The following is a 15,419-nucleotide window of genomic DNA, read 5'->3' on the forward strand; positions in this document are numbered from 1 at the left end:
CACCCTGTACTCTCGCTAGGTTCCGGGTCTTCCAAACTTAGCGCTCCCTCCAAACGCTTTTGGGATCGGGGAAGGGCTTCGTCACGGAACGGGGAAAACCGACTGTCCCCAACCCCATCTCCACGATCTGTGTTGCTCTCTGAGCGGCCGCGGGCTTCAGGAATTATCACTTGTGCCCAGGACAGGCGAGCCTAGTTAGTCTCCGGGTTTCATTCGTGACTCAGAGTCAGGGTACCGAACAAGGGGTGAACAGGGACCCAGGTGGGACGCCGGCGCGCCTACGTCTTCGGCACAGCCGCGCAACCGGGGAATGAGCTGGCACCCCTTTCCTGTCCCGAGGCTCGGGGTGCCACCGGGCTCGGGGAAGGAAGGCGGCACCTGGACTCTGGAAACAGAGCCTCACAGGCCCCACGGCCGGACTCGGGGCGCACTCGTCCGAGCGGGCCCGGCGCGCACCCGCACATCTCGCCTCCGGGTGCGAAAGCCCGGCCGTCCTGAGTCGCTGAGCCAGCCGCTGCGAGCGGGGGGAGCCCGACGCCCAGAGCCTCTGCGCGCCGGGTTCCCGCGGCGACCTCCCGGGCAGGAACCAGAGCGGCCGGCACCGGAGGACGGGGCACGGGGCTGAGGCCGGGGCTCCTGGAACCTTCTCCCGCAGACCGAGAGAGGGCGCCGGGCGAGTGGGATCTCCAGAGGGCGCGCCCCGCGAGCGCAGCCACACGGGGTCGGTGCCCACGCCCCCAGAGAGGGCGCGCTCCGCAAACACAGCCAAACGGGGTCGGTGGGGTCCTCTCCCCGGGAGGGCGCGCCCCGCCAGCGCAGCCACACCGGGCGACGGGGACCCCGCCCCCAGAGGGCGCGATCCGCAAGAGCCGCCTCAAGGAGTTGGCGGGGTCCCCCCCGGGAGGGCAGACAGCGAGCGCAGCCACACGGGGTCAGTAGGGTTCCCCCGGGAGGGCGCCCCGCCAGCGCAGCAGAAGGGCCTGCACCGCCGGCGGGCTGGGGTAACTGTGTCCGGGACTCCTCGCCCACCGCACGGGCTGTCTCGCAGGCCTGAGCGTCAGGTGCTGAGCAGGAGTGCCTGCTGAACACATGAGGCCACGGTGTGCGGTACCCCCTTCCGCACGTCCCTCCGGGAAGGCTAGTCTGTTTCCCAGAGAGTTTGCCGGCTCCTGCTAGTTCCTTTGAATCGGACCTGGATTCCCAGGCACCGGGCCCCAGTAGCAGGAGACCTTAAAAGAATAGCACAAGAGCGCGAGGAAATAACACTTCCTCTTGAACAAGCCCCCAAAGAGCAACTTTCTCTGAAGGTGCTGTCATCAGAGCGGAGCTGTCGTCTGTCTGTGCGCAGGCCTGCACTGCCTTCGTTAGTCTCATGCTTTGACAAGTCAGACACAGAGGTGTGGTATTCGGTAGACTCACTATTTTTTTTCGCTTCCATAAGCTAATCAGTACATTTTATTTATTTTCTGTCCTTAAGTAGTGAAACTATCTTGGTGTGAAACATAGAAAAGTTACATATTAACATTACCTAATTAGATTAAATTGACATGATCATAAACAATATTGAATTTTCACTTATTATAACTTACTTTTGTTAAAATTTAAAAACAAATCATTTCCTTTGATGCAGGAAAAGCTCACCTAGAACATTAAAATAGAAACGCTATCTTTAAAATATTCAGTTAAAAATACATTTATGTATATTGATATTCTTAATGATTAAATTAAAACATAGTGATCCAGATAAAAAATGCTAAAAATAAATCTCAAAAAGAATACTGGAGAAATGGCAAGGAATATGGACGAAAATGTTTAGGGAAATATTATGTAACTGAAAATATGTGGTTTGATTATATAGATATATTTTTAAAGTTCATAAAATAGTCAACATTCTCTTATTTTTAATTATGGTAAAAATATGTAAAACTCACCATCTTAACCCCATTTTTAGGTATACAGTTGAGTAGTACTAAGTTTATGTACATTACTGTGTACATAAATAGATCTCCAGAACTTTTCCATCTTGGAAAACCAGAAGTCTATAGGTATGAAGCCACTTCCCTTCTCCCAGCCTCTCTCTGTGTCTCTGCACAAGCACAGAAGGAAAGCCATTTTCGGATGCAGCAGGGAAGGTCATCATCTGCAAGCCTGAAGATGGCTCTCACCACACACCAAGCCCTCTGACCCCTCCATCTTGGGTTTCCCAAGCTCCAGATTCATGTAACACGTAGCTGTTGTTTAAGACACCCAGTCTGTGGTATTTTGTTATGGCAACCTGAGCAGACTAATAAATATGCTAATTATATTTTAAAACTTTTATTAGGAAACACCATTCTGTTTACCATAGCAGCTGTACCTTTTACATTCCCATCAACAGTGCACAAGTGTTCCAATTTCTTCACATCCTCACCAACCCTTGTTATTTTCTGTTTTATTGTTAATAGCCATTGTATTGGGTGTGAGGTGATAACATGGTTTTGATTTGCATTTCTCTAATGATTGCTGATCTTGAGCATCTTCTCATATACTCGTTGGCCATTTGTATGTTACTTTTGTATAAACATCTGTTCAAGTCTTTTGCCCATTTTTTAAACTGGCTGTTTGTTTTTTGTTGTTGTTGAGTTGTAAGAGTTCTCTATATTTTCTAGATTAACCCTTATCAGATACATGCAAAATGCATGTATGCATTTGCAAAAATGTCTCCCATTCCAGTGGTTTTCTTTTTACTCTGTTGTGTCTTTTGAACAATAATTTTAAGTTTGACGTGTGTATCTTCATATTAAACTATATCTTGTGTCAGTGATAGCTTTCATATTTTGGATATTCACATGTAACCACTGAAACTCTCCGTAATATATGAATTTCACCGATAAGTTGTGAGTTCTTCCTACTCCATATTAATATGAAAATTATTGCCTTACTTTCTTCTATATTTCAAAACATTATTTTGTTGTGGCTTAGTTTAGTTACTACTGAGTTGTTGATGTTAATGATCTCATAATTTTTTCAAATGTTTGGAAGTTTAATATACTCCACATATTAGAGAAAAGTAATATATTTGTATAATGAGAGAGCTAATTGTGCTCTCACTCTGACAAATAAATAAAATCTTTAAAAAAATTGAAGGTGCAATATTAATCTCTGTAAACATATCTTACAGAAGCTGAGTTTCAAATACATAACTGAGGATAAGTTTGGTCAAGTGTTAAATTTTAAATTGAAAGAACTGTTATTTCCTTTCTCTTTTCCTTTTGCTTTAAAGTATTGTCCTTTAGAATTTAATGAGAGCACGTCATTAGAAATCAGACACAATGCATGTGTTCACAGGTAAAGTCAGAACAATATATTTCTCGGGTTCGTAAGATATGTATTTCTTATAAAACTCATCTCTTACAATAATTTTTTAAAAGTGTTTCAACAAAACAAATACGTTCTTGAATATTTGAGCAGCTTGTGTTTTTTTTTTTTTTTCCTGCCACCTTCAGTGACTGTCACAGAAAACAGATGCCAATAGCATCTGGTGCCATGACAGATGCCAAGATGGCGTCGGCATCCTCGAGATGTCCACAGGGTCTGTGTGGACAGTGATTAGCATTCCTGCTACTCACAATGCAGTAACAGAACTACTGTTAAATAATCTCATGTTGTCGTGACTATCAATTTTGTCTACAGTACTAAACTGCAAAAACGATTTTAATGACATAATTCTTCAAATTATATTGAAGCATTTTCCAAGTACCTTTACACTATTTATAACTAATTAGAAGATTATAAAAATTCAGGAGGGAATTGATAAAAACATGTATACTCTATGGATGTTTTTCTTTTTTTTTTTCTTTCCTTTTTTTTTTGGTATTTTTTTTAAAAGATTTTATTTATGTATTCGACAGACAGAGATCACAAGTAGGCAGAGAGGCAGGCAGAGAGAGAGGAGGAAGCAGGTTCCCCGCAGAGCAGAGAGCCTGATGTGGGGCTTGATCCCAGGACCCTGGGATCATGATCTGAGCTGAAGGCAGAGGATTCAACCCACTGAGCCACCCAGGTCCCCGGTTTTTTTGTTTGTTTGTTTTTTGTCTTTTGGTGTTTTCCTTTTTTGGTATTTTTAATAACTGCAACAAAAGAGAGCAAACCTGCAGCTTCTGGAACAACCACTTGTTGGAGCTGGTCTTTTATCTCTGCTCAAACTTGACCTTGGCCCCTCATTGGGCCTTGCATTTTGGTGCAGGCTCTCTAGACATGTTTGTTGACCACAGTTTTGTCCAAGGGGATACCCAGAGAGTACTTTTTGGGCATGAGGGGATTGTAGTTATACAAAGTTTCACAAAAGACTTGATCTTTGACCTCTTGGCGATTTTCTTCTTGCCCATGGCAGCCGTCACTTTGGGCGTATAGTGGCTAATTTCGGCCACCAGAACATAACAGTAGGACAGTCTGAGGTGGCATCATCAACGCTCTTCACGTGACTGCTTTGGGTCTGGAGTAGCATCTGGCCAGAAACCACCCTCCCAGGTTTCATGAGCTCACCCATCCCCATACTAGCCGCTCCAGCCTCCAGCAGAAAGTTAAGGATATTTTCCTTGTGTCTTCGTCCTCGAGTGATGTTCATTATCAATAATAGTAGAACTAACATATATTGAGTATTTCTTATTTGTTAAGTTCTATATTTAACATTCACATTTATTTCCTTGTTACTTTCTGACAACAAACAGGCAATTTTACAGATGAGGAAATAGAAGATTTTAAAGATACAATCTGGTAGACAAATTCTAAGAGATGCAGCCAAGATACAATCCAAGACTGAAGTCAGGATATGACTGGTAAATAGAATAATCACCCCCCCCCAAAGATGTCTGCTTCCTCATCCCTGGGACCTCTGTATATGTGAGATGACATGGCAAAAGGGATTATCAGTGGAATGAAGGCTGCCAATCAGTTGACCTTAAAATACGGAGATTATCCTGGACTATTGGGGTGATCCTGAAAAGAAAGAAGCAGAAGAGTGGTGCTATGTGGGAAGGACCCAACCTTCTCCTGAAGGCTTTGAAGGTAGAAGATGAGGGCACACTCCAAGGACTGATTTGGTCTAGAAGCTGGAAGGCAAGGAAAGAGAGTCTCTTGGAGACCCTCCAGAAATGTGCTCTGTCACACTTAATTTTAGCCCAATGAGATCCACGTCAGATTTTTGGTCTGTAGGATATAAGATTAGAAAAAAATGTGTGGGGCTCAGTTGGTGAAGCATCCGACTCTTTTTCAGCTGTGGTCATGATCTCAGGGTCAGGATGTCAAGCCAGGTGTTGGGCTCCATGTGGAGCTGGGAGTCAGCTTCAGATCCTCTCTTTGCCTCTCCCCCTGCCCCCCCCCTTAAAAACTAGTGTGTCCTGTCCAGCCAAGGAGTTTGTGGTGAATTATCACAGCAGGAACAGGAATGTACTGAACCAATCCTGGTCTTTCTGCCTCAGTACCCTCACTGTTAACATCTACAAGTTTCAGCCAATGGCCATCATTTTGGTGAGAAGAGGGTTATCTGTAAGGGTAAAGTAAGACATTTTTTGGAGATAAAAGAGAAGAAGAAGGGGGAGGTTTGACACTGATTCCATTTCTCGTACACTAACAAATGCACATACATTTTGTGGAGCATAGAGATCAACAGTATACTTGTACATAACCTTTGTAGTCACTTCACACAAAAAATCACTTTATATAAAATCAAATGGGATATTCAGTCCTTTATCTAGTTAATTATAAACTTGTCTTGCTATAAAACAATACATATCTTTTTATTATGTTCAGTAAGTCAACAATTCATCTGTTGCATGTAACACCCAGTGCTCATCACAACACATGCCCTTCTTAATATATCCTTCACCCTGTTACCCCATCTTTTCACTCCCTCCCCTCTGAAGCCTTCAGTTTGTTTCTCAGAGTCCACAGTCTCTTATGGTCCATCTCCCCTTTGATTCCTCTCCCTTCATTTTTCCCTTCCTTCTCCTAATGTCCTTCATGCTGTTCCTTATGTTCCAAAAGTAAGTGAAAACATATGATAACTAACTTTTTTTGTTTGACTTACTTCACTCAGCATAATCTCCTCCAGTCCCATCCAGGTCCATGCAAACGGTGGGTATTCATCCTTTCTGATGGCTGAGTAATACTACATTGTCTACATGGACCACATCTTCTTTATCCATTCATTTAAGCACAAAACCTAGTAAGCAAAACAAACTTTCAAAGCCAGGGAGAGATCAAGGGGAGATAAAAACTCAAAATTAAGGAATTTGTGGTGAAGGTAGAAAGTAAAGTACATAATCATTAAAAAGAAAAATAATCACAGATTTTAAAAGGGGGAGGGCTTCCTATGTTTCTTATATATAGGGACAATAAAATGTTAAAATAAAGAAACAAGTTGTATTCTGATCAGGACATAGAAAATCTCAAGAGACCACTGCAAAGAGGGAAAAGGTAGATGGGCTGCCAATTCATAGATTTGGGCCATAAAAATTAACAAACCAGAAGCACAGAGAGAGAAAAAATTAAAATTATGTCCAAAACATTAAGGAACAATATCAAAATGTAAAACAAAATTCTAATTATCAGAAGGAATAAAGATAGTGTGTAGGCCGAAGACGTATGAGATAATGTGTATGAATTTTCCAAGAATGATGAAGTTCAGCAATCTCCAAGTAGCATAAACACAGAGAAAAGCACACTGAGATACATCACAGTCAAACTGCTGACAAAGATAGGGGAAAATAGCAGTAACAGAAGTCCTGGTGCACGGCTGGTGGGAAGGTAAACCTGTGCAGCCACAGGGGAGAACCATATGGAGGTTCTGTAAAAAAATTAAAAAAAGAACTACCTTATGATCCAGTAATTTCACTACTGGGTATTTACCCAAAGAAAATGAAAACACTAGTTCAAAAAGATACATGCACCCCCGTGTTACTGCAGCATTATGTACAGTAGATCTTAAAATATTTATTGATACATTCTGTATCCCTGCCCTCATTCATCCCCACTCTTATTGCAACAAAGGAAAGATACTTCATAACCACCTGTGCAGGCACAAAATCTGTGAAGAGGAAGAGACTAGAAATGTAATTTGCTCAGTGTAGTGAGCTATCTTGCCACATTGTAACATTTTCAATATTTAAAGACCTGCAACAAAAATGAGTAAGATAAATAGAAGTGTTGTGATTTAAGTGTAAATTAAGCTCTCAGAAGTTTTAAAATATAGGCTTTGTATGTAATTAATGAAGCAATGAGAGTGTAAATATTATGTAGTAATTAGATTTGTCAGTGGTAAAAATGAGGTAACTGGTGATTTATTTTCCTATGTCAGGAACAAATTTTAAAACAAATATAATAAACAGCAATTACTGCTTTGTGATTATAAATAAAGTCATATATTTAAGATCTGAAGCCTCACTTAACCATTCCTAAAAAGCCGTTTCAAACCTTGAGTCTCTCAGGAGTACTTTAGTCTGAATTATTACAACTTTGTAGTTTAAGAGCATTTCCCACTGATCTCAGGTTTAAGGTTGCCTAGAACCATATTTTCAGGGGCAACCACTTTCATGTCTTGTAACATTCAAGTGTGGACAAGTTACTTACTAACTGATAAGTTTATAAAATACAATTTTGACAAAACAAGTCATATTATGATTATGTGGCTTAAAAAAGGTGAATTCCTTTTAATATTATAATAAATCAATCAAATAACTTACCATCAAATCAAAATAAAAAGTACACTTTGTGTGTTTTCAAGTGAATGATCTGTTGTTAATTAAAAGAAATATGATGATTCTGCCTTTCCATTAGAAGCTGGGGATTTTCAGCTTTTCTTCTTGTTCTATTGGGAACTGAATATGAACAAATTAACACTAACAAACATGCAGAGCCTTAGATCTGTTTCCTCTGCCTATTACCTCCATGTCATTCACAACTGCTCCCTCCACCCATGCTGTTCTCAAATCACACTCAGCCTCTAATGTGGGGTCTCTAACACACTCTCCATCACCTGTGCTCCCCATATTCTCTGCCAGGACGACCACCCTCTTTCTTGCATCTGATGGCTTACGGGCATCCTCTGAGTGGGCATGGTTGCTATGTCCCGGACTTTCCTTCCAGCACTTTCTACCGGCTCCTATGTGAGTTTACAGCAACTGGTATATGAGCATGTGTAACCAAGTGCAAAGTGAGATCTGTGGCGGGACCATGAAGATGAGAAGGGTGAGCGCAGGACTGAGTGTTAGGGTCTGGTTTACAATACCAGGTGTATCTCAATTTTCCAGCATAATGTACATGCTAGGTATCAAATGTATATTTATGGAGTGCAGGGATAAATCTCAATCTGTAACATTCAATCTGCGGACCTTTGGTTTGCTTCTCATAAATCAGCTCCCCTGTTTTGTATCACATTTCTCTCATAGACTTTGTGAAATTTTCCTTGCTCTCCTTTCTTAGTTTTCTTAGGTGTTCTTAGGTCCTTAATATTTGAGAGAACCTGAGGAGACCCATGAATCTTACTCTTAGAAAATGCATATACCCAATACTTGCATATACATTTTTTTTGCAAAATGTATGGAAATGATGAGGTTCTGGCATTAATCATTCTGGATGGATAATAGCCTCAGTTCTTGTCTTATCATCAATCACCTGCAAAGAGTCATCTGATCACACTAAAATAGATATAATTTAGAAATCAAAATGAGGCGAGCATAGGGTAAAGGATTGGCAGGAACATGGAAAGACATAATAAGCATTTGGTGATGTGGTTAAAGAATAGTGTAAAATTTGGTCACAAAATTGTAATATTCAAAAGATAATCCATTTAGTCAATTATGAAAGAGGTTCTTCCTGCTCAAATTAGTAAACACGGAGCTCTCTGCGATGACCAGCGCCCATGCTTCTGTTAAATATACAACAAAACATTGGGTCTCAAAAGCAGTTGTGTTCATGATCTATTGCTGTACAACCAATCGCCCCCAAGCTGGAGTGGCTTTAAAACAGCCACCATAGAACCAAAGGCTGATCATCCCAGAAGTCCGGGGACCCCTCCTGCTGCACCGCCTCAAGTGAGTGGAAGTTCCCTCACTCTTTCCAGGACCAGCCTTTTGCTGTATTCAAGCCCAGCCAACTGCATGGGACCTGCCCATGTGAGGGAAAATGAACAGTTGTGAGAAATATGCATGCCATATTTATAAATGAGTATATATTATATTTTAACAAGTTTATTTTATAGTAAGCTTAGCTTATGTCATTATGTTTCATATTTTAATAAACTGTAAACTCTTTTCAATGGAAATAAAGATTTTCATTAAAAAGCACAAAGGAGAGGCAGCTAGGTGCCTCAGTTGGTTAAACTTCTGACTCTTGGTTTCAACTCCAATCATTATCTCAGCGTCAGGTCATGGTCTCAGGGTCATGAGACTGAGCTCTATGTCGGATTCTATGCTCAGTGTGGCAGAGTCTGCTTGAGATTCTCTCTCTCCCTCTGCCCCTCCCCCTGCTTGTGTGTTTTCTCTCAAATAAATACATAAATCCTTCAACACACACAGATACACACACAAAAGAAAAATGACTACCACTGTATGACTAGCATGTTTTGCATTTCATTTGAGGTTCAGGGTTAGAGACACTTTGATGAAGAAAAAACTAGAACAAAACAAACTTTGCCTTTCTTGACTTTAACACTGTAAAATTCTGTATTTGGGATACAAACGACAAGCAAAGGGGAAAAATGTTATAAATATTCTGGAGAAAAGATTGTAGAGAAATCACCTGGATTATACCAAACAGGAAGGACAATCCAGGAGAGGGAACAAGCAGCGATGATCTCTTAAGAGATGAAAATCAATAATAGCTGTCCTTGAATTTAGGGCTTAAACATGAAGTGGGGAAGTAAAAGTCTGAAGTACACTCTTCAGTCTTCTAGAACGCACTTGATCAGTTATATGAAGTAAAGAGGCTGGCTCTCAATACGCTATCAGTGACTGAAGTTTTGCCAGATAGCAGTGAAGGAACTTGGTAGAGTATCTGAAAGGTGAAGATAACTCTATCAACCTGCTATCCACCTGGATTTATAGGCTTAGGTCTTCGCAAGACAAAGAACTTTCCAGGAGTGGAGGGCTCCACTGGGTCAGACAGGGGTTGCAGTCCAGGACACCAATGCATTCTGCCTCTTCACCTGCCCTCTCTGACTTTTCTGTGCACCTTTCAGGGTCGCATCCAGAAGAAGGCCCTGCTAGCTCTCTTTCGGGGACTAGGAGGTAGCCAGAGTTCTTCCATTTCCAAATAATCCCTCTTTTCAGTGCTTACTTCGAAACCCTGATGAAAGTTTACCAAATTACTCCAATATACCTCTGAAGGGGTTCAGAAGAAGCCCCCCCATAAAAGATGTCACTCTGACATTTGGATTATTCTGAGCTGAAGGCAATCACAGCCCAGCAGACTCTCCCTTCACTGCCTACAAGAATTTAGACAAGGGGGGCCTATACCACAAAGATGCTATGCCAGAGATAATTTCTGTATCAGAAAGGTTTAAGGCCTGGCCATATCTATCTATCTATGTATCTATCTATCTATCTATCTATCTATCTATACATACTTGATCTTTTCATCTTTCCATGACTTGCCTTCCACTCTTCGAAGCCCCCATCCTTTTCCTTAGCTCAGGCCCATCACCTCAACTGCCCGATTGTCTGTGAGCCTCGTGTCCTTATGGGGCTCTCACGTGTCAGTAATCAGATTTGTTTTCCTCCTCTTAATCTGTTTTATGTTAATTCAGTTATTAGGCCAGCCAAAGGGCCTAGAAGGAAAGAAGAGAACAATTCTCCACCCCTCCACATGTATAACTATGTCTTCTAAATTTCTTTAGCTCTGGTTTGAAATCACAAACAGAATATTCAGAGATAGAAATTCTCTTCTGCTTTCATGAATTCATTTAAACTACTAACATTTGTTTGATACTGAGCTTTGTTCTTTCAAATAACAGTTCTCACTAGCACTCAGGGAATGGATCATTCAGTCAGGGGAAGAGTTGAAGTATGAGTCTTTTGCAATGTAACTTGATAACTCTGATGAGACACAGACCTGTATAGACAAATAACATTCCTCAAGCATCGACTACATACTTAACATTGTGTTTGCTGTTGAGGTTGCTAAATTAATAGATAAATAATCACTTTGTGAAGATTCCCAAGTCTCTTGTTAGAGAGAGGAATAACAAAACATCAAATATTTTAAGATTTTTACAGAATATAATTATATACTATGTTGTTATGGGAGTTCAGAAGGAGAAAATTAATGACAAATACTCTTTTCTTATATGCCATAGATCTTGAGCTTCAAATGAAAATAAAAATATTACATAATATACCTATAAACCTCTATGTCAGTGGTAACCTGCACCTTTTACCATCAGACATATCTCAGGTAATCTGTGTTTTTCCAGTACCAGGAGCAGACAGCCCCAACTGCACTACCACACTGTTTTTACCACTGGCTTTAGCTTAATATTTTTCCAAGTCTAAATCCTTTATTGGGTCCAAATCTAATGTTCTCAGTTAGTACAATAGGAAATTTCTGCCCTAAGGCCTCAGGAGAAAATATATAATTCTACTTATTTATTTTAAAAATAAATAAATATATATTTATTTTTATATATAATATAAAAATAAATGCCTCAAAGTCTAAAACTTCCACATATGTCTATATATATAGCCATGGGGAGAAATATTGTATAATCACCTTATTAAGATGCTTTATTTTTCAGATTCTTATAATGTTTAAAACTAAAGTTAATTAAAAACAAATAAGGAAAAGGTAATAATTATGATACATTTCATAAAGTCATATGCAAAATTTGTGATTAAAATGCAAATAATCCACATTGTGAACTCCAGGATCAAACTCAGTATTTTTTGCCAAAACTGAGACTTTTTTATTTTTCTCTTGCCTCCGAGCCATCCATATGGCGAGGGATCAAGGAAAGGAAAATTCAGTGGAAGGAAGAGACGGTTAAGAATGTAAAGTGCAGGGGCACCTGGGTGGCTCAGTGGGTTAAAGCCTCTTCCTTCAGCTCAGGTCATGATCCCAGGTCCTGGGATCGAGCCCCACATCGGGCTTTCTGCCCAGCAGGGAGCCTGCTTCCTTTCCTCTCTCTCAGCCTGCCTCTTGGCCTACTTGTGATCTCTGTCTGTCAAATAAATAAATAAAATATTAAAAAAAAAAAGAATGTAAAGTCCAGGTGCACCTTGAAGCTTAGGTTATGGTTCTGATGAGCCCTCAGGAAAGACCCTGTTCTCAAACACAGAAAGACGTCCTCATGCCCCACAGGCAGATTAAAACAAACACACGAACAAAAGCTGAGGTCAGCAAAACTGACATCCCTTGATCACAGGTCCTTTGTATAGTTCCATGAGTCCCTAGTTGTCTTCTCAAAGATTACTGTGAATGAGTCCATGAACACTTTCTGAAAAGTCAATGTCATTATTTTTCCTTCTCTATGAAATACAAGAAGGTGGGAAGAAGTACAATGAGATTTTTCTGAGTGTGCAATCACTCTATGACATTCGATATAATTTTGTACTTTTTAATTCTTAGGAACATATATAGATACATAGGCATATGCCAACAAATTCAAGTTTTCAAACTAGATTATTGACTGATTAACTAAATGTGAGTTTTGTGTATATTCTTGCTTGAAAAGAAAACATGAGAACTAAGAAAATGTAGAAAATGTATAGATTCCTTTACCTACAATTGTGTTGAAAATGAAACAAAGAAAAAAGAGCACTAGTATTAAATGTTGGCCAGCACACAGAACAACCAGAACACTCAGACATGAATGATGTGAATATGAATTGATTTGGCTCCTTTCAAAAACTGATAAGTCCTACAAACTGTAGCTGAATATAGCCGAACATACACACTCTTCAAACAGAACATCTCTTCCACCTCTAAGTCAGCTCGGCAGACAGGCATACATGTGTTCAACAGTAACAATAAAGCCACCTGAAACCTTATACCAACTGCACCTCTAGTATCTTCTCAAGGGAAACAACCTGTGTTCATCAGGAGCATAACTAACCTGCATTGTACTCATACCACAGAACTCAATGCCACAACAGAAAAGATTGAAGGCATAATGATGCACAAAGTGTGATGCAATTCCACAAATGCAATGTTGAGAGAAATAACTCAGACAACTTGATTGCATTTGTATAACTTCAAAATGGTACAAAAGTCTGCAGTAGGAACAGAAGTCCAAAGGGCAGCTATGTTTGCAGGGAGGCAGCACCTTGAGTGTAGAGGGCTTCCCACCTCTCACTTGGGAGTCACAGTGAGTTTCAGAAAAATGTATTCAGATGTACCCATTTGTACCCAAATGTATCCAAAAATATATCTAAATCCAAATTATAAACTGTGCACATTCTGTTTTTAATGTAATTCTACAACAAGCTGAACATGAAGTATCAGATTTTCTAAGATATTTGTTAGAGGAATGTCAGATTTGAAATGCACCATTTTTAAAAAAAAAATTGTTTTTAGCCAGTCAATGTGAACAGCTAGGTCCATTACCTGATTAATATGCTAACTGTAGATGCCACATTCTCCCAAAGTTTCTGGTTTTGATAAATCAAGGCTACATAGATTACCCTGAAAAAGTAGTTCAGTCTGTATCAGTTCTGCAGAATAAGCAAATCTGGACAAGAAACCCAATCAGAGTGAGACTGTGCTTTGGTATCAGCCTTCACCTCTGGTCTCTGTCACCAAGATATACTTTAGCACAGATCGATGCGGGGGAAAAGGCACACGCCAAGGGCTTGTCCTGCCCGCTGCGTTTACACAGCAGTTTTACACAAATGAGTGTTTCCCATTATATTGTTACTTTCACTTTCTGTGTAAAGAATTTCTTGTATGAATAAGAGATAAATTTCAACCCAAATTAGCTCTTCCTTGCCTTTAGTTCTTCTGCTGTACCTATTTGAAGGGAAAAACAAATGTCATAAAAACTTATTTTTCAAAATGCTAACCACTCGACAGCTTTACACTTTCATAAATTTAATCCATTAATTTGTCAAACATATTGCAATCTGTGTTTATTAATGCAATTCTTAAAATATACATAATAAAATATATTATGTGTGTGTGTGTGTGTGTACATATGCAAAATATGTGCACATTTACTGGATCAGCACTACTGGATTCAAGCTAACAAGCCAACAACCTTCTCTAGTACTAAATGTAAGACAGCTCTGCAATGCTGAATTCTCACAGGTATGTGTCTTCACTTGAGTAATGCAGCTCTCCCTTGCTGGGAAGCCTTCCTCCTTGGCTGGGGTGGGGGTCCATGACAGCTGCACCCCCATAGGCACGTCCCTGCTCTTGGCCAGGCCTGCCCTTCTGGGAGAATCTGAGCTCCGTTTATTTCCTGGCTTTCAATAGACAGTTTACTGTCTCTCTCTTCCCCTCAGAACATCTAAAATACCATTGCCATGGGTGGGTTTTTGTTTTTTGTTTCTGTTTTTTGTTTTGTTTTGTTTTGCTTTTGTCTTTTCAAAGAAAAGAAAAAAGGAACTCTTCAATCCGTTTATGTTTTTAGGCCAGAAAAATTAGCTCTTCATCAGGGACGAACAAATGGATCTGGTTCAATATATGCAGTGGGTGGGGGTGGGGGAATATTAAGGAAGGTTATGCCAGCTGACATTTTTGTAAGGTACATAGCTGAAGATGGCTTGTACACTTCGGGCATTCACAGTTGTTCATGAGCACCTTTGCAATTCATGTTCAATGTTCAGTGAAAAGTTCAATGCTAGACTGTGAGGAGATGAGAACATATGTTTTGATAAGTAAAAAAAATTCAAAATATATTCTCCATATTTTTAGATGCCTAGCGACCTCTCTGAGATCAGGTCCTCAGAATGTTTTGTTTGTGCATCCATCTGAGATTTAGCAAGATATGCTTGACTTTTTTTCCTTTTTTTTTTAAATTTATTTATTTGACAGACAGAGATCACAAGTAGGCAGAGAGGCAGGCAGAGAGAGAGAGGAGGAAGAAGGCTCCCTGCTGAGCAGAGAGCCCGATGGGGGCTCGATCCCAGGACTCTGGGATCATGACCTGAGGTGAAGGCAGAGGTTTTAGCCCACTGAGCCACCCAGGTACCCCAACTTTTTTCCTTTTTAACACATATTCATACACACAAAAAATGTATCTTGGGAAATGAGTGAATCACTACTCTCTAGCTGCCATTCATAGGTACAACCTGGAGCAAAGTTGATTCGTTGAGCGTTTTAAAAAAACCATTTATTGGGACATTTGAGTGGCTTAGTGGGTTGAGCATCCCACTCTTCATTTCAGCTCGGGTCATGATCTCAGGGTCGTGGCATGGAGCCCCATGTGGGGCTCTGCACTGAGCGTG

Source organism: Mustela erminea, chromosome 14, assembly GCF_009829155.1.
Source record: "Mustela erminea isolate mMusErm1 chromosome 14, mMusErm1.Pri, whole genome shotgun sequence".
In the NCBI taxonomy this organism is placed as follows: Eukaryota; Metazoa; Chordata; class Mammalia; order Carnivora; family Mustelidae; genus Mustela; species Mustela erminea.